This window comes from Podarcis vaucheri (assembly GCF_965113315.1).
Source record: "Podarcis vaucheri genome assembly, chromosome: 1".
NCBI classification, from domain to species: domain Eukaryota; kingdom Metazoa; phylum Chordata; class Lepidosauria; order Squamata; family Lacertidae; genus Podarcis; species Podarcis vaucheri.
The window spans coordinates 31,902,098-31,921,308 of NC_138759.1; the positions used below are offsets into that span (position 1 = coordinate 31,902,098).

Below are 19,211 nucleotides of genomic sequence, written 5' to 3' on the forward strand. Positions count from 1 at the left end.
TGCAATCTGCCTACTTAATCGAGAAGGATAATTTCTCCTTTTATTATCACAGGTCTTGCACAACTATGTTAAATCAAATTGATCTCAAACAATAATTTTAAAAACTTGACAAACTGATGAGAATAATAAAAAAAACCAGAAGCACATTGGATGAAAAGTTTACTCCTGTGCTTAAATGGGTGATTTCAGTATTGGATGGAAGACAACTAATTCTAGGACCAAACAAGTTCATGAAACAATTAATTAAGTGGGGAGGAGCAAGGTGGTCACTGTTTTTAATTGTTAATTCTTATTTTTAGGAAAAGGAATAGAGTTGCAAAATGGCTCTGTAACCAGAAATGCAAATGAATCAGTCAGGTCCATTGGAAGTACTGATCAATTGCAAAGGGACTAGATTCCACCATAGCATTAAAATAAATAAATAAAAGCAATACCTACAGTTTATCAAAACCCCAAAGCCTTGATCAACTTAATGCTGCAATCACTATAAACTATTTTCACCAAGAACCATATCATCTGACTGCTTATGGTGGCAGTTTGATAGATTTGAGGTGCATCCATTTTGTGCATTGCCCGTCAACCAAACATATCTGTATGTTGCCCTTTAAGAAACCACAATGGCTCTAGTGGAATTGATTGGTATAACAGGGAGCCGATACATCTGAGCCTGAAGTGTCTTTTTCTTTTCTTTTCTTTTGCAGTCTTTTTGCAGTCCTCATTCAATAAATCAAGCTGTGTGAAGTTCCTTCCTGTCTGGAGATAGGGCAGAGAGACTCTTACAATGAGCTTACAATGCCATTGATGTCTTGCAAAAATAAGACACACATTTGCAGGCAGTAATTAGCCCTTCTGTGAAACCAGAACGAGTAGCCTCTGAGCATACCCAGAGTGCCCTGCAAAAAGAGATATGCAGTTGTCAGAGAAATTATAAAGTTGCCTGCATGTTGCAGGAGAAGAAAGCTTCTGGATGAACACTGAGTGCAATGTACGTAACTAACTGAGACTTCACAGTTCACTTGCAGAGAGGGGAACGGACTGCAGTGGGTGTTGAAAAGGGAGGGGACAAATAAACTAATGTGCACTAGCCACAGAGAGCCACATATGGACAGATGGAAATGATTTCACAATTGCTCATGCTGTCGGCATAGCTTTCAGGTATGGAACCTTGAAAAACAATGTCTACAAAAGCACCATTAGAAAAACTCAAACTGGGGTGTTTCAGAGGCTGAAGTGTGCATACAACCATAGAGATAATGCTACACCATAGGTAAAGCAAACCAAGGAAGTGAGGGGAAATTGCACAGAAGAAAGGAAGATAGGTAGGAGATCTGGATTGTTCATCAGTGCCATAGATGGGTTACCTTGGCCATCTTTCCCAGGGAAACTGCTATAGAATTTTACAACACAAACAGTTTAACACGTTGAGTGGGATCCAACGTAGTCATCCCATGAAAGGAAGGATCTTCTGTTCACAGAAGGGAGTTGCAACTCTTCTTCCCTTCAAAGAAACTCCTTCCATGAATGAAGTGCTCCCTGTTCAGATTTCCATCTGTAATTATTAAAGGCAGATTATCTGATTTACGCAGAACAAAAAGGTATACCCATTTAATTTCTCTCTGGCTTCAAATTACTAATGGAAAAGGAGATTTCGTAGATGAAGAATTGGCAGTGTTAATATAAGATAAATACCCAGAAGAAGAAGAATCACACCTCAATCCAAAACAACGTCTGTTTGGAAGGAAATCCCATTGAATTTGATGTTACTATCTTGGAAGCATGTCTTTTTGGCATTCAGCTATGGATTTCCTTTTTCTCGGTTTAATTCTTTCAATTTCACCAAACAAACTGCAAGTTTTAAAACACCATCTAACAAGAGCTTTGCCATTTCGGAAGCGTACAAAGAACACATTGATGAGTGTCTGCGTCGCCACGAGTGCTCCTTTCCCTCCCTTCATCTCCGTTCTGCAGCTTGCAACCCTGGAGTCCCCACCTGTCTCCCCATCTCTCTTGGACATGACATGTTTCATTCTGGGCTCCTCAATCTTCCCTATTAGGAGAGATTGCAGGTTCAGGGGACAGACATAGGCACCTGTCACAGCTGCTGCATATCACCTCTCAACCAAGCAATGGCCTCATCTTCTTCAATCTATCACCCCTGCTTCCTGCCACGCTCACTCTCATCAAAACGCTGTGAGGTTCCCCCGAGAGCCCCCAAAGATCTGCAAACAGCCCAGACTTCTTTGCTCTTAGATTGATCCTCTCCAGCCTTGTGGCAGGCTGGATAGATTGATGATGATTGCCAGGGATTCAAATGGCGACCAAAGAAATTGCTGACTAGGTGGCACAAAAGATGGCGGCGCCGGGGGTTTTCACGACGATGACAAGATAACAAAGTTATCTACACAGGAAAGAACTTCCTAGAAAATCCCTTATAAAACTTGCTTCCTTAGCAAGATCACTTTCCTAAAGCACTTAAATAAGATGCTGACTGCAGGGACTGAAAATGCTATTTTAGCACTTTTGATATCTCTATAGAGCTCTAAGGCCTGCAAACCTATAAGGCCAAACCATCTCGGCCCCTTATAGATCAAAGAGCTGACAGGAACTAGGCCAGACTGGCCATCTGCATGGGTGGTATCCTAACACAAGGATAGCCCAGGAAAAATATTACCTGCATTTTATTTTATTTTTATTTTTATTTTTATTTTGGAGTAGGGAATACCCCCTGCATTTCTTTCTGGTTAAGTGATATAGAATCAATCTAAATCAGTGCCCAGAAATCGGCCACTTGGACTCAAATGTGGCAAATGTTGAGTTAAGATGGCTTGACTATTCCATTTACATATCACAAATTAGACCATGTTGCATTCTGTAACCCCAAATGAGGTTCGCTTCTCAGTGACCTGTAGGTTGACTGTTCATCCTTATTTCTTTGTGGAAAGGTTACACAACTTCAGCTGTTTATCAAATAATAGTTCTGATTTGTTTCTGGGGCAGTTAGGCAACATTGGCTATTTATTGAGCAATAATACTGATTTGTTTAGCCATCATGACTAGCCCTGTCCTCCATTAATTCGCTTAATCCCCTCTTAAAGCCATTTAAGATAATGGCCATTGCTACATCTTGCAACAGCAGAATTATGTGCCGTGCAATGAAGTTTTTTTGTCCATCCTGAATGACATCAAGTACAGAATTAGGAGGGAGGGATAAAATAAAACTAAACTCTGGACACTTTTTCCACATCATGTACCATTTATAAACCTTTATCAGGATCTCCTTGGTTATTTTGTCATTGCTCCCTAAACTGAAAAGGAAAAAAACATTTCCTGGGGAACTGTCTGGTCATTTTGGTTGCTGCTTTTTGCATCTTTCCAGTCTCACAATATCCTTTTTGAGAGAGGAGCCAAATATAGGATACCTAATGTGGCATATGGACATTATACTTGCAGTTTTAATTTTAATCCCTTTTTAAATAATCCGTTGCCTGCACAATGAGTTAATGTCTTAATTGAACTATCCATCACGATCCTGAACTCATTTGCCTGCTGTTGCTGCCCCATCAGTGAGAAGTTAGGAAATTTTGTTTCAACTTTATCTTTATTTGCATTGCCATTTTTGCTGCCCAGTTACAGATTTGGAGAAATCTTTTTGAAGCTCTTAACAGTTTTCACCATCCTGAATAAATGGGTGTTTCCTGCAAGCTTGGCTGTCCCTCTGCTGACCCCTAAGACTTGGGCAAGCCCCTGGCTCCCTCCCTGTATGTCTTCATTTCATATTCTTGAAAGTAAAGAGTCAACAAAGGGTCAAAGACTTTTGCAGTATATTTCTGGAAACCTTTTTTTTTTTACAGTGACAGTAACAAAGTCACCTGTCTGCAGGTAATGGGGGCGGGAGAGATAACAATTAGCATTGCTAATTGGCCTCCCTTAAAAAAAAAAAAAGCTGATTCCACATATTTCTCAGAAAACTCAACAAAAGTTCTGAACTCTCCCTCTCACTAGATAAGTGCTTTTTTATTGTAGCTGTAAAACAGGGGAGTGCACAGCCCCAAAATTGTGCAGGCATGCAGGTGGGTGAGTTGTATTTTTCATCATTAATCATGTCACAGAAAATAATAACAATGAATGAGCAATTGCACATCCCCAAATACAAAACGTTGTGCTTTGAGAGGTGGGAAAATGCTGTGTCCCTCCACAACCTTGGAGGAAACATGCAACAAATGAGAAACAAAAGATGCATTTATTGTACATGAAACTGTTCAAAAAGGCCCTCCTTCACTTCAGGTGCTGGGGAAGTTATGGAGCATTGCAAGCCATGATGCAGGGCATTCCCTGTCAGTTTGCATCTAGGGGAGCACTGAACCACAGAAATACAGACCTCTGTAGGTGAGTTGGGTTTGTGCTCTCCAGAAAACTGCGAGATGTCAAGTGCCCAATGAAGAAATTATTGAGAGCAAATGTGTTTCTCTCCTCTTGCCCTCCAGACAAGAACTCATTGGTAGAGAGAGACCTCTAGTGATTGCTGGAGGGAGCCCGAGTTCCTCTACAAAGCTGTACGGTTCAGAAAGCAGCTTTAGCACTGTAACTGCGGATCCGTTCTGAAGTATTTCAAAATTTCTTTGACATAGCATGCCAGATTCTGAAGAAGGAGCTCACACACACACACTATCTACTATGAATTTGTTAGTCTATGGATCATAAAGTAAATGTGCCTATTCTCCCATGTGTTAGATGGTCATGAAGTGAGAGCTCTTTCAGACAACCTGTTTATTGATCATTCATCCTGATTTGCTTGCACAAAGCTTATGTGGCGGTTAGACTATGTTCCGTCTTTACTGAGCATTCATTCTTCTTTGTTTGACGGGGTGGTTATTTGGCAATGAGCATTCATCATGATTTGCTGGTGCTGTGTTTATAAGTCTTCCCATTAATCATTCATTCATTCCACACTTTTGAATACAATTCCCCATCACTTTCCTAACTGCAAAAAGTGAGGGGGGTTTTTGGAGGGGGGTGGATTTGTTTCGCAAGGGAGACAGATTGCTTTATTCCACTTCAATTGTGCAAACCTAAATTTTTGGTATGGGCTTGATTCCGTCCTGGAGGCATCTTGCTGCTCTCCTCTTCAGGTTACAGTCTTATGCAAACTGCATTAGTATTTCCATGTAAACATGTGCATTAGATTGGGCTTTTGTGTGTGAAATGTATGAAGACTGCCATGTTTAATAAGCATTTGAAATGTTTTTTGTTCATTGCATATGCAGTGGTAATGACTAACCGAGTGAGAATGTGATGTAATATATTATGACCAAGGAGACCCAGATTCAAATCCCAACTCAGCCATAAAGCTCACTGAGTTGGTCACCCTGTCCTGACTTCACAGGATTGTTATGAGAATAAAATGGGAGGGAGGGCGTATATGGAGCCGTGAGCTTCTTGTGTTGGCTAGTAGCAACACCTAATCTAGTTCTCTAGCACATATTCACAGTGTGAAATAGGGGTGGGAGTATCTGCCAATTGATTATCTGTTTATCATTTTTCCAGTGGTAAATTCACTTCCTCACATTTTGCAGCATTTTGCTTTTTTATTTATATTGTTTTTAAAAAATCTTTGTGAAAATTCACCCGCATTTTAGCGGCAATTTCTCCGAATAAACACATATTTAAATGGAGTTTTGACTAATGTACACATTCTCTGCAAGCAATTTCCATCAGTATAATGCATTTTTGTATGTTATTCTCACTAGTATCTTCACTTTTGTGCACACTTCCCCCTAATATTTGCATTTGGGTGAAAAAGTTTGGTTTGGAGAACTTCATTGCAAAATTTGAACAAATGCAAATTTTGAAGGATGGTTTTGTTTTGGAAAGCGTGTGTTTGACAGAGCCAGCTTTTTATGCATACTGAATTGACTATCTCCCCCAATCCTAGTGTGAAAGAAGCAGGTTGACCAGAATCTACAGGTGAGGTTCACAAAGTCTCCTAAATGCAATTGACCTGCCTGTAGGAAATCTGCAGCATTCAGCATGGTCCTTAGTCACCTGATCGCTCAGCAGCTCCCTAAGCACCTTCTGTCTTTCCAGTCTGCTTTCCTGCATCCCAGCCTGCAAATGAATCAGACAGAAAGAGCTGATCTACCTCCTCCCTACCGTCTCTTATTCCCAAATTAGCCCAAACCCCACTGAACCCCAGATGGGGATGAGGCAAAGGATTTCTGCCTGGGCTCCCATTATTGTGGGAGAATGTTTTATTTTCTTAAGGGGAATGAAGAGTAATTGGGGGGGGGGGAGCAGTAGAAATGCAACGCAGCATGTGTACCAGCAGCCAGGCGGATGTCCTTGTCCTGCAAGGTTATGGATCTATTCTAGCTTGATTTTTTAAAAAAAAAATCCCTTATGGAAGCTGGGGATTCATAAAACAAATAAGAGCCAGGCATCTTGCAGCAACTGCCCATAGTGTGGGAAGGAAATGGGTCATAGTGGAAGAAGTGTTAGCAAGCGACAGAGGTTATCAAAGAGGTGCATCTTGGGAAAGGAGAACACTGTGAGCGAAAGAAGGAGATGGCCCTCAAAATCTAAACAGCTACTTTCTGCTCTTCTGTTTATGAGGGCCAAACTGCATGGGTCACAGGTGATCTGTGATGGGATCACCTGATATCTTTTACTTTCACTAAACTCCGCTGTGGGAGGGGACCCTTTTCGTGCCTCCTCTGCTTCTGGGAGACAAGTGAAGAAAAGAGTTTGTAGTAACAGGAGGGGGAAGCACCCGTCACTCTTCACCAGCCAGATTCACCTCTGCCTCTTTGCCTCCCTCCTCCCCTGCTTCAGCTTCTGCCTCTGCCTCCAGTAACTTCTCTCTGCCACAGACTCTCCCAGCTCACTAAGCCCAGTTACCCCTTCAGCTGCTGACACTTCCTCTTCCCAGTCTTTTCCCTCTTCTCTCTTTGACCACTCATGGTTGCCCCACCACCACTCCCTGGGCTCTGAACTTCCCGACATATGATAAATATTTACCTCACTTGAAGCCACAGTTGTGATAGGTACAAAATCATCTTCCTACCCCTGGCCCCATGAGTGGTCCAACTTTCATTTCCAGGGATGCTATGGGATGTGAAGACTGCAAAGCAACATAATGACCCCCCCACCCATTCCCAATTCTATGCCTTCCCCCCACCCCCCAAAAAATTCTCCTTGTATTCCTCTCCCCTGCAGACTGGCAGGCATTTTGCCTGTAAACAAACAGAAGCAAATAAACCCAAAACCCGCCTGAAAGCTCCATATTACTGTATTTCTTTTGCTCTCGAAGTACATTTGCTCACTCCTTGGCTGCAGCCCATTGGTCAGCTGTTCACTTAACAGTTTATTTATCTGGTGCAAAAGTTTGAGCCCTTCCCTTCCCCCATCTCCACCCACCATCTGGCCATTGGTTTGGAAATCTGTTCCACTTGACCTCTAGCTGACCAAAGCTTCTCTGTTTCGACTGTCCTGCCATGGGCTCCTCTAGGCGTTCCCAGCTCAGCTCTGGCAGTTTTAGCTGAATATGCAAATATTCCCCCAGCCAGCTGGTGTCTGCCTCCCAGAAACACATGTTCACAAGCCCAGTGGACTGTTGAGGAAAGGAGGGAGCAAATCTCTGCACCCAGGCCTGGGGGCTGCGGAGAGAAAGTGACTTTAGCAAGGAATTATACAGCAAACAGATGGGAGGAAGAGAGCTACGGGATCGGGAGGAACAGGCCAGATTGTCTGTGTATATGTACGTACGCGCTGTATACATATATTTGCCTGTGTGTGCTTGTTAATACATTTATTATAGTTTTGCTAGGCCTTCTCCCACCTGTGTTCAAACTGGGAAGTGTGCACCTCTATGAGGATACTTAGAATGAGGCTGTTTAATGACACAAGAGTCTAGAAGGCTATAAATCTATTCAACAATAAGGACAGACCACTATCACAACGTACACAGTTCACGTATTTCCAAAAACGGTAAGAAAGCCGTTTGACATGCGTTGTTCTTTCAGAACTTATTAGGTTTAGCACTGCTGCTTCTCTGAGATTCTTGGGAGGTTTGGAGGTGTTGTGTTTTTAAATGCAAGGCTTTCCCTTAAAGAAAGAACTATTTGATAGCCATAGCACGTGATTCTCTTGATATTAAAGTATGACCACCAGCTACATATAACATATTGTGTTTTTTTAACCTGTTAAACGTAATGGCTCCCTCCCCCCGCCCCCCCAATGCTGGGACTTACAATAAAATGATCCCTAGGCCAAAGTGCTTTAAATGGATGTTGAGGATGTGACCATGAGGGTCACGGTGTTCTTTGTGTCATTTGGCCTTGCACAGGTTTTGGATTTTTTAAGACCCAGAAGGCATGGAAGAATGAGCTGGTTTAGAGCCATGACGCAGGATGAGGTGGCTTTAATTCTTTGCCATCACCACTATGTTCGTGATCAGAATCAGATACCATCACACCTGCAATTTGCAACAGGATGAAAGCCTTCATTGGCACCAATCACACAAGGCCAAACACCACAAATAATATGACAGCTAATGTTGCCCTTGCCCACACACACCAGGTTGCCCCTCCCCTTTCAAAGAATTACGTAATTTGAAAATCTAACTACAATAATAATTTTAAGAACCTAAATATTACCTACATCTTTGTTAGAAAGTGAAGGAAAATCTAACAGGACCACATTGTCCATAGAAAGGTCACATCGACGCCATACATTTAAAGCAAATTACTTCCCCCAAAGAATCCTGGGAATTGCCGTTTGCTAAGGATGCTGGGAGTTGTGGTTCTGCGAGGGACAAACTACAGTTCCTAGGATTCTTTGGGGGAAGCGATGTGCTTTAAATATATGGTGTGGATTTGACCAAAGTCAAGGCAAGGACAAAGATCTGACAGCCCTGAACTTTTTATAAAAGTCATCCCAAGGGAAAAACTTCATTTTGAAGTAGTTTGACATCAGATATTTATAAAATCCTTTAGGCACTCCATTCTAAACATTGCCTTATTAATATGCAGCCTTAATACTGAGAGGGCCAGGAATGGGAAGAGAAAGCTGGGGATCTTATGAACATTAGTCAGCAGCATATGGCTGTCAGTCCTGGCTCATGCTATGGAAAGCCAGTAGGCTACATTGTGGTGCATAAGATTGCTAAGGTTGGAGTGATCAAAGTTAAAATCCTATTCAACCATGGCCATTATGCTCACTGAGTGCTATTAGACAAGTCCCTTACGTTTCAGCCTAACCTGCCCACAAGATTGCTTTGAAAATTTGGAGGGTAAGGAGCTAATACCTTGTCCTAAGCTGTTTGGAAGAAGAGTGGGTGTGATTTTTATCAATTTCAGGTGTCTCTGGCCAAGACAAGTCAGATTTAGTTCAAAGGGAAGTTAGAGAACAGGTGGTCATAGTTTCAACATACTGAGAAGACAAAGTTGAGAGGCTATGGCTAGAACATGTGAAATATGCAAGTTTATAAACCAAAACAGATACATAATTAATTAATACACTGAATATTCCATACAAGCATAGTTTCTTCAGGCTTTTAAAGGGGAAGAAAGCCTTAGCTTCCCTATATAGCCATCACTGAAAAACTGAAGATAATTCCACCTTCCCTTCCCAGCCCAGTCTTGACAGCAGCAGTATGGTCCTTTAAGCACAGCCCTTTGGGCTTAATGTTAACTTGGTTGGCATGTTCAGATGCAGCCAACAGATGCTGTTTTTCTTCCTGGCTGCAGGCAAGAACTATGAAATCAAGAACCACTAACCATCTCTCCAAGAAGGGAAACGAGAAAGGCAGGTTAAATAGGGTAAAAAGGGACGCTCTAGTTCGAGGGATGAGAAGATGTACCGCCCTTGTGCGGGATGATGATATCGACAGATTCAACTGATAAAGAAAGGTTTGATAACGAACAAATACACAAATATAAAGCACAGTAGGCCTACTTGGTCAGTACATAGTACCAGAAGTTCCATCATATCCTGAATCTTCCCTGTTTATCTGGAGGCTAACAGATGTACCTGGGAGATGGACTTATTTAAACCATCTGGGGACAGATGGTGCAGGCTTGCCTAGTTCAGATTTTCTCGGACTTTGGCACAGCAAGCTTCCCTCAATTATGAGGGAAATAAAAAAATGTTGTAGTTTATGGATTTGCCCCACCTTTAAAATCTTGTATTTTATAATTAGAGTCTTCTTCAAAAAGATGGAGGGCAAAATGAACAGATTGAAGAAAGAAAGAAAGAAAGAGAGAGAGAGAGAAAGAAAATGCACTAGAGACTCTAGGAAAGAAGATGGACAGGGAGGTCAAAGCAGCTATTTTATTTATTTAGTTATGCATCATGCCTTTTATTCCTTTAGGGTGTCACTGAGATTTGCCACCTGAGTGGTCTTGGGAAGCAGCAAAAGTGCTGATCGGGCTGTGGAGGAGGATGGAAACTGCCCCACGCCCCCAATGTGGATGTCCACATTTGCAGGTCTCCACTGTGCAAGGTACACTGGCCGAGCAGCCAATCACAGTGGATATATGTTATGGATGGGATCCAAACATGCTCTGTCAGTTCACACGTCACATGTCAGTTATACCAGGTATGAGGCAGGAGCAAGTATTTCCCTCCTAGCAGGTGGCAGAACTCATATCTCCATTTCAACTTGAGGAATATATGGAAGGATGTGCTCCAGGTTCATGCTATGACTGGGATGTTGTTTAAAAGAGTTGGGATTGCTAATTGGCACTGATATCAACCTGACTGGCGATTCATTTCTCAAATGCAAAGTGCCAGGGACCCGATCTTTCTATCAATTTCAGTTTGGGGAGACATGCATTCTGTGCATGCTCAGATGTACTCAAACTTCATTCTTACTGAGATCAATGTTGGATCGCTGGGTTATATTCTAAAGCACACGGCTTCTCCCAAAGATTCGTGGGAACTGTAGTTCACCCCTTACAGATCATAGCACCCACAACAAACCACAATTCCCAATATTCCTTTTCTTGTGTGTGGTGGGTGATGTGCTTTAAATCTGTGGTCGCTCACCTCCCCCTGCCACGACCACCACTTTGTGCTAAACCTAATGACAAATTCACTGCAGCTTCTTCCCGGGGTGTTGACTGCCCCGTTTTGAAACTCCGATTCAAAGAGGGCCCTTGTGTTTTTGCAGTGACTCCTCAGTGCAAACTAGCGAGAGGCGGGAGCAACAAAACAGCATCAGCTCCAGGGGAAAGGAGCCACAAAAAGCGACGGGAGAGAGAGAAAGAAAGAAAGAAAAAGAGGAAGAGAGGAGGAGAGCGCGTTTCAACTGGAGTTTCAATGCAAGCCGGAGTCGTTACCAGCTGGCATGGCCTCTGCTCCAAAGCACCAGCCAGACCCAGCGGGGCCGGGGCCCACTTGCGGGTCCAGACCCGCGGAAGCTGACTCGGGGAGCCGCAGAAAGGCGGGCCGGCCGCCCCTCACCGGGGGAGTCCAGCCTCCGTCCTTTGGCGCCGGCAGATGCAAGGCCGGTCCCGCCCCGCACTTGAAAGGCGGCTTCTCTTTCAGGCAGGGCTGAGCGGGAGGCGGGGAGCGGCTGGCTGGGCTGCCTCGTCTCGTGTCTCGGCTCTCCCTTTGTGCGTACCTCCCGGAACGATTATTAAACGCAAATTACAAAAAGAGGTGACCCAAGCGATCTTTATTTCTTCTTTCAACAAGTGCTGCCTGGAGGGTCCTGATTCCCAATTCTGTTTCAATTACCGCTTGCCATTTTTTATCCGCCCCGCCCCACCCAAACACAAAGTGACTCGTGCCTGCAATTACCAGCCCCCGAAAAAGCAGAGCAGAGCCTGCAAACTTTTTTCCTTCTGCATTGGCTGGGGGATTGAAGGCCTCAGTCGGTGAGCAATGGCAGCCTTGCAGTCGGCGATGTGCGGCGCAGGCTCCTCATCCCTGCCCGCCTCTCTGCCTTCATCGCTGCTCCTGGGCTCCTTTGCGCTCAGGTAAGAGCCAGGTACACGCGTCAGGATAGTCCTGGGGATACTTCTCTGCCCATAAACTCATCACAAACCCCTACAGGAATCCATGACTGGCAATCATGCACTTTGAAAATATACCTGTTTTCTCACGCCTGACATTTTTGCAGGCACTGAAGGGCCCCTCCAAACAACCTTTTCATTACATTTGCACAATAATTTCTGCTCAGGATGTTATCAGGGCAGTCAGACACAATCCAGCTTTCAATACTGTTCGCACCAGCAAACGTTTTGGGTTGGTCATTTCCAACCGGTGCATATCCCCGTAACTACCAACGGAAATGCCACAACTTTTTATCCTGCAAAATGTTCCTGTTTGTTGTGCAAATAGCCCCTCTGAACAGCGCACGCACCCAATGCGCATTTAAAGCATGTGACTTCCCTGGAAAGACTCCTGGAAGCCGTGTTTGTTAAGGATACTTGGAATTGTAGTTCTTTGAGGGGGGAAATACGGTTCGCAGGATTCTTTGAGGGAAGTAATGTCCTTTAAGGGTGGCTGCACACTGCATGGTGACGTGCATTCTGTGCCGGATGCAGGCATGTCTTTTGGGGGGTGCCATGCACATAACATCATCCCCATGTTGTTGCCGTCCCACAATATTTGTCAATTTAAAGCAGGTTCTGCTGGGACGGTTATAATCCATTTTGTCCTGAGAATGCTTGCTGCCTTCATTTGTAAATGTAGAGGGCTTTCTCAAGTCATCTCTTATTGGAGCAGGCCTACAGACATCGCTACTCTCCTCTTGCCATGTTTATCTTGCCTGTGAATGAAATAGGCAAAATAGGAAGCAGTACATTAATGCAAATGCCTCTCTATGTATATATATATATATATCCTCTGTATATCAGTATATGTTGGCTAGCAGCCATTTTACTGTGTGTTCACCTTCACAACCATCCTGGAGGATGGGTCACGGCTGTTCCCATTTTACAGATGAGGAACCGAAGTGGTGACAGATCACAACCTGCTCAAGGCTACACAAGGAGTTCAACGCTCAGGTGAGATTCATTGCACCCCGTCTGGATTCTCACTACTTCCTTCCTTTTGTGTTGATGGATGTGAAGTTGAAGGGGTTGTGGCGCTGCAACTTGGCATGTTTCAAAGCTGCTGTTTAATTGCTTTTACCACAAAGTCTGCTGTTGAGTATGCAATAATCAAGGGTTCACCTAGATAGCCATTTTATCATCTACTACTATAGTCTCAAACTGTGTGTGTATGTGTTAGTATCTTGTTAGGGCACATAAGGAGAACAAAAAAACCATACTCCATGTGAAAATGACCATAAGATTGGGACTCTCCCTACCAAAATCAAGAGGTATGCCAGCACTGTGAGATCTGAAATATTCGTATGTGCTACAGTGTTTTTGAATACAGTGGTACCTCAGGTTACATACGCTTCCGGTTACAGACTTCGCTAACCCAGAAATATTACCTCGGGTTAAGAACTTTGCTTCAGGATGAGAACAGAAATCGCGCGGCAGCAGCGGGAGACCCCATTAGCTAAAGTGGTGCTTCAGGTTAAGAACAGTTTCAGGTTAAGAACGGACCTCCGGAACGAATTAAGTACTTAACCCGAGGTACCACTATAAAAGGATTACCCCTCACAACCACAGCAATATCTTTAATAACCTTCCAAGCAAATATATATATATATTAAGAACATTTTGTATCTTTATTTTTAGAAATCAAGCCACTGAAAGACAGTGTTGCTTCAGTCTGGTCAGACCAGGAGTAGAGGAAGCTCCTGCCCCACCCACATCACACCAAGCTTTTGGTAAGAATTCTCTTATTTTGTTCAGTCAGTGGAGTCATACAGGCTGTGTATACACTATACCTTGAAAACACATTTGAAGCATGTTTCCCTCCTCAAAGAATGGTAGGCACTGCAGTTTACTCCTCACAGAGCTACAATTCCCAGCACTCCTTCACAAACTACAGGGCCCATAATTCTTTGAGGAGGGAAATGAGCTACGTGTGTGCTTTAAGCAGGTACTTAGGAGAGTGCCAGCGGCACCCACAGGTGTAGAATACAGTTACCTCTAAATTTGAACCACAAATCTACTCTGATGAAGGGAAGCAGCAAAAGAACCAAGTTAAAAAACAAAAAACAAATTTAGGCTAAAATCCCAAAACTGTTCAATTCAGAGCATCTGTATTATATTTGCAGGCCATCCCTAGCAATTGAAAAGTAGTGGTAGTGTTGCTTGAAAGTCCCACATTAATTACTTTTCCTATTGTAACTGAACAGCTAAATCCTCTGTTCCACCAGTGTCAGGCAAATACCCTTGTGTAGCGTTTATGAAGGAAGGAAGGAAGGAAGGAAGGAAGGAAGGAAGGAAGTGGTATTGCAAAGGGCAGGGCTGGAACAAGCACTGGCTCCCAGGCAGGTACCACTTGTGTCCTTCCTTCTGCTTGCTTCAGGAACCTAAGCGAGCTACAACGCCCTCCACCAGCACCGCCATGACCATTGGGCTCCCGGCTTGAGGAAGGTGAGCAGGGGGAAATTTACAGCCCTGGTTATTGAGTGGTGCGTGAGCTGTTTGTCACACTGAGCCCTGGCACCTTGTCCTACCTGTGTTGTTCGTATTTTATTGGTGTTGAGCAGAACGGAGGCAAGAGCAGAGGGGAGTCTGGGAGGAAAGCCACTCATGTGAAAAATGAACCGAGCCAAACAGGATTGAGAAAGAGAGACATGTAGGGGAAGCGGGTGAAAGGGCCAGATTATAAAACACAAGACAAATGTCCTCCCTGGCAGCAGAGTTAGGCAGAGGAAAGGCTGGGGAGAGAGAATAGAGATGCTGCCTTGTAATGCTCCCACAAAAGGGACTCTTCACAAAGCCAGAAGTAGGGGGTTGGGGAGCCATAGGAGAGCCACATGGAAAATGCCCCAGGGGGACTAGTCTGCTGGGATTTTGCACAAAAAGGCCCTTGCCCCGTGATCACCTGGGAGCCTTCTCCCTCCACCACTAACACCAAAGCAGAGGAGGGATAGCAGAAGGTCTGTTTTGAATTTCACATGCTTTCCATCTCCCTGAATGCTAAACTTTCAAGGCAGGAGGAAAAAAGCAAGGGAGGGGAGGGAGAGAGAACACAACAAAATAAGCCTTGCTTTGTTGGCGATCCCAAGATTTCCTGTTAGGAACAAGAAAGGAAAGAGAGAGGAAGGGAGGAAGAGAAGGAAAGAAAGGGAGCTAGACGGAGGGGTTTGCTTTGTGCTTGCAACAAGCCACTAAAGGTGCATTTTTAATTAAATTTATACAAAATGTGTCAGTTTTATCTCTGTGTTTCAAACCTGACTCTTTTCTATCAAAGTAAAGTATTGATCTTCATTGCCCTGAAGCTACCCGACTGAATTAAACAGAATAAATAGAAGGAGGACTGCAAGGGCTTAGAAACAACTGCAGAGAGAGAGAGAGAGAGAGAGAGAGAGGGGCGCATGTTTTAATGGCTCGGCAGTCATTTGCTGCAATTAAAAAACAAAACCATTTAGAGGGGGCTGTTAACACCTTGAAGTCTGAAAAATCCTCACTTCAAAAAAAAAGCCCCAAAACAGCTCCCAGGCAAAACATTTTAATTGCCATAAATACTTCCAACCTCAGCCACGCACTGGTGCATATGCGCAAGGCAGAAGCAGAACAAGGGGATTGAAGCAAGGGAGAGAGATGGGCCCAGAGATCTGCAGAACCAACAGGAAGGGGGGGGGGAATCATTTGTCTGATATGGTATAGACAGAACAAAGGTGTCCAATAATAGATGACAAACACACGTATACAAAAGACTTGGTGATCAGACTGCAATGTGGACAGATGTCATATGCTTAAATGCTGAACGTAGAAGTATGCAGGAACAGAACAATATATAAACCCACATGCATTCTGATGCACAGAGATCTCCAATCTCTGCCGTAGTCATTCACCGTAATTTAGCATCGATTCACACCTGCCTGTGCCTTACTCCGTGATTTAGCATTCAGTAACTGGCAGATGAATGTGTGAACTGTGCCCACGGGCAACATTTTGTGGTGTTAAGGGATATGAAAACTTAGTTTGTAGTACAAGTCATCAGTTTTGCTGTTTAGGGGGCAAAGTGGGGGTTGAGCACAGTTCCCTCCCCCTGTGCATGTGCCAGAGCCAAACCACATAAGACTGGAGATCTGGAATCAGGTCTAGTGACACTTACTTAACGTTAAATAAACTTTTAAACTCAGGTTTTTATAGATGTCGTAGTGTTAGAGACAAGTGTATCCTCTCCTTCTGCCTCTTCACCCGCTGCCCCCATTTTCCAGATCTAAAGCTGGTATTAGCTCTGCTATAGATACCTGCCAGTATTTATATATCATATATAATTTCTTTATATATATATATATATATCAGGCATGTCCAGATCCCAAGAGACTGTGATCTACTCCCAGTATAAAAAAACTGGCAGTGATCTACTCATTGTCATTGGAGGGAGGAGGAGCTTTTTTAGGGGGGAAATCCATTAACTACGGCACTAACAGGAGCACACAACCATAAAGCCAACTAACGTTGGCAACAGCCTAGAAAATATCACCCTTTTGACGCTACGTAGGGACAGCGCAAGGGGGGCAGAAACATTCCTTACACATTGCTTTTAATCCCGCGATCGATAAGGATCCTGCGATCGACCGCGATCATCCAGGGATCTACCTGTCAACAGGTTGGACATTGCTGATATATATCATTTGAGAAGCTATGGTAGCGTACATAAATAACTTCCTTTGTTCTTTGGTACCTCTGGACCTATTATTCCTAGAAGGAAAGCTTCTGGGTTTTTTAATAAACATTTTTAAAAACATTTTTTCCAAGTCATTATAAATCATTTCCCAGAATGCTTTTGCCCTTACAAGACCACCACATATGAAAAAAGGTGCCCTCTTTCTCCTTGCACGTCCAACAGGCATCCGATCCTGACTTACACATCTTTGACAGTTGTCAGATACCACCTATACATCATTTTTGTGCGATTTTCTTTTATCACAACCTGGCACTATTTTTAATTGTGTTATTGGCTCCATTGTGGAGCTAACGACAGCTTGAGAGTTGTTAAGGTGTTGTTGAGGCCCAGTTGCTTGGAGTACATCATCCTTGTTCTTGCATTGGCTCCCAACTTACCTCTGAACCTTTAGGACCTTTAAACTCCTAAATGGTTTGGCCCATTTCTCCCATATGATGCTGCCCACCAGGTGAGATCTTCAAGGATGGGGCTCTGCTCCATATACCACCACTGTCAGAAGTTAGGTTGGTGGCTATGCATGTGACTGGGCCTCCTCCATGGTGGCTCTTGGGCTTTGCAACTCCCCTCCTTGGGCCACTTCACTTGCCTGTTTTTGGTGGATGGTGAAAGCCATCCTCTTCCATCAGACATTTCATGATGATCTATTTCTTCCAGCCCCAGCTTATCTCCTGTTATGTGGCGGATGCTGTTAGAATCATAGAATAGAATCATAGAATCATAGAGTTGGAAGAGACCACAAGGGCCATCGAGTCCAACCCCCTGCCAAGCAGGAAACACCATCAGAGCACTCCTGACATATGGTTGTGTCAGGGAACTGACATCGGAGGAAAGGGAAGTGGTAAGGCTCCCAGAGACTGGGAGAGAGTCAACAGCCAAAGCAGGGACCAGCAGGGGGAGCGCGGGGTCTCTGGAGGAGGATCTCAGTAATGCTGAGAGAGACGCAGCAGCCCAGGCAGGAAGCAGCAGGGGAGAGAAAGGGGTGAGAGACACTTCGAGCGAAAATAGCGGGGAGGTGTCAGAAGCAACTGCAGGGAGACCCATGCTGCGCCGGAAGCTGCCACGTCGTGAGTCCAGGAGACGCGTTTCCGTTAAGGAACTTCTTTGCTGGAAGCGCTTCCGCAGACAGCCACTGTCAGACTCTACTAGTGACTAGAGCAGACATGTCTGAGGAGCTCTGTCACACACAGAGGTTTGTGGGGTCGCACAAACTCTGAAGGGGCACAATTTTAAGCACAAGCAGCTAACCATCCCCTGACAGCAGTCTGACAGTCTCTGTACGCTGCCTGTGCAGGAGAAAGCATCATGAGCAACCCAGTCGGAACCGGAGACGCAGGGGTTGGAGCTGGTCCAAGCTTGGAAGAAAGGTATCAAGCTCTGGAGGTCCAACTTGCGCTGCAGACGGCGAGGCTCGAGGAGAGAAGGGCTCAGGATGCTGACAAAAAGGGGAGAACCACTCAGTTCCCCAGAAAGGTACCAGGATTGGTGCAGAAGTTTGGGGGGGACCCCAAGGATTACCATGCCTTTAGGACTGAGATGCAATATGCTCTGAATGTGCAGTTTGATGAGTTCCCTGATGAGGAATCGCGAGTTGCGTTCGTAATTGGGCATCTTGAGAAGGGGGCGCGGGACTGGGTTCGACCCCTGATGGCAACGCACAACGATATCCTAAAGGACACTATGAAATTCTTTCGTGCAATGGATATCATGTTTTCCAGCGATATTGAGGAAGGGGTGGTACGCAGACAGCTAATGGCTTGCAAGCAGGGAAGCAGATCTGTCCGTGAGTACTGGACTGAATTTACCATGCTGATTCACAGATTGGGGTGGGATTTATCGGCGGCACCCATTCAGATGCTATTTGAAGAAGGTCTTTCTTCAGCTGTGAAAGACGAGCTGGCCAGGAGCCCCAGGGCGGGGTCTATGGATCAGCTGACCAAATCTGCGCTGACCATTGGAGCGCGCCAGGAGGCAAGAGCCTTGGAGAGGCGGGAAGGGAGAGGGGAACGTTGGAAGGAGTTACGCATTCCAGACATTCCTGAGCCAGCTTTCCCGCCGGCAGAGCCGATGGAAATCGGAACAGCCCGCGCGCGCGCAGTTTCAAAGCCCAGTGAGGGGGCGAAGAAGGAGGGAAAGGGAGCCCGGAAATGCTATCTCTGCCAACAGCCAGGCCACTTTGCCAGAGTCTGCCCCCAGAGGAAGGAATGGCAAGGGATGGTGGGAGCTGTTGAGGGGGAAGAGCAGGGAGAAACGGAGCAGGTAAAAGCCAACGCCTGGTTGCCAGCAGGGCACTGCAGCCAGGCCAAAGAGCAGTGAAAGTGCCCCTTCCCCAAGTGCCAGTGCCAGAAGCTCCTCGACCTGCTCTAGTGATTGAAGTGTCGCTAGAGCTGCAAAATGGACACCCCCTAAAAATAAAGGCGCTGTTGGACTCAGGCAGCTCCTGC

At 44.8% G+C, this 19,211-nt stretch overlaps 2 long non-coding RNA genes across 3 annotated transcripts in view; one reads left to right on the forward strand and one right to left on the reverse strand.

Moving 5' to 3' along the window:
• LOC309538959 lies at positions 1-9,149 on the reverse strand. Of its 2 annotated transcripts, none has more exons than XR_014222550.1 (3): positions 8,656-9,149; positions 6,043-6,105; positions 1-893 (listed from the first exon to the last, which is right to left on the reverse strand). It is a non-coding gene; the product is annotated as an uncharacterized lncRNA (long non-coding RNA). The 2 variants fall into 2 exon arrangements; XR_014222551.1 differs by having other exon boundaries at positions 5,999-6,105.
• Positions 7,444-19,211, forward strand: part of LOC309538795 — a 22,250-nt gene continuing 10,482 nt past the window's right edge. Inside the window, exons 1-6 of the long non-coding RNA XR_014222346.1 lie at positions 7,444-7,753; positions 10,367-10,498; positions 11,168-11,978; positions 12,946-13,010; positions 13,695-13,786; positions 14,434-14,501. This is a non-coding gene — a long non-coding RNA (uncharacterized lncRNA). The remainder of the gene's footprint in view (positions 7,754-10,366; positions 10,499-11,167; positions 11,979-12,945; positions 13,011-13,694; positions 13,787-14,433; positions 14,502-19,211) is intronic.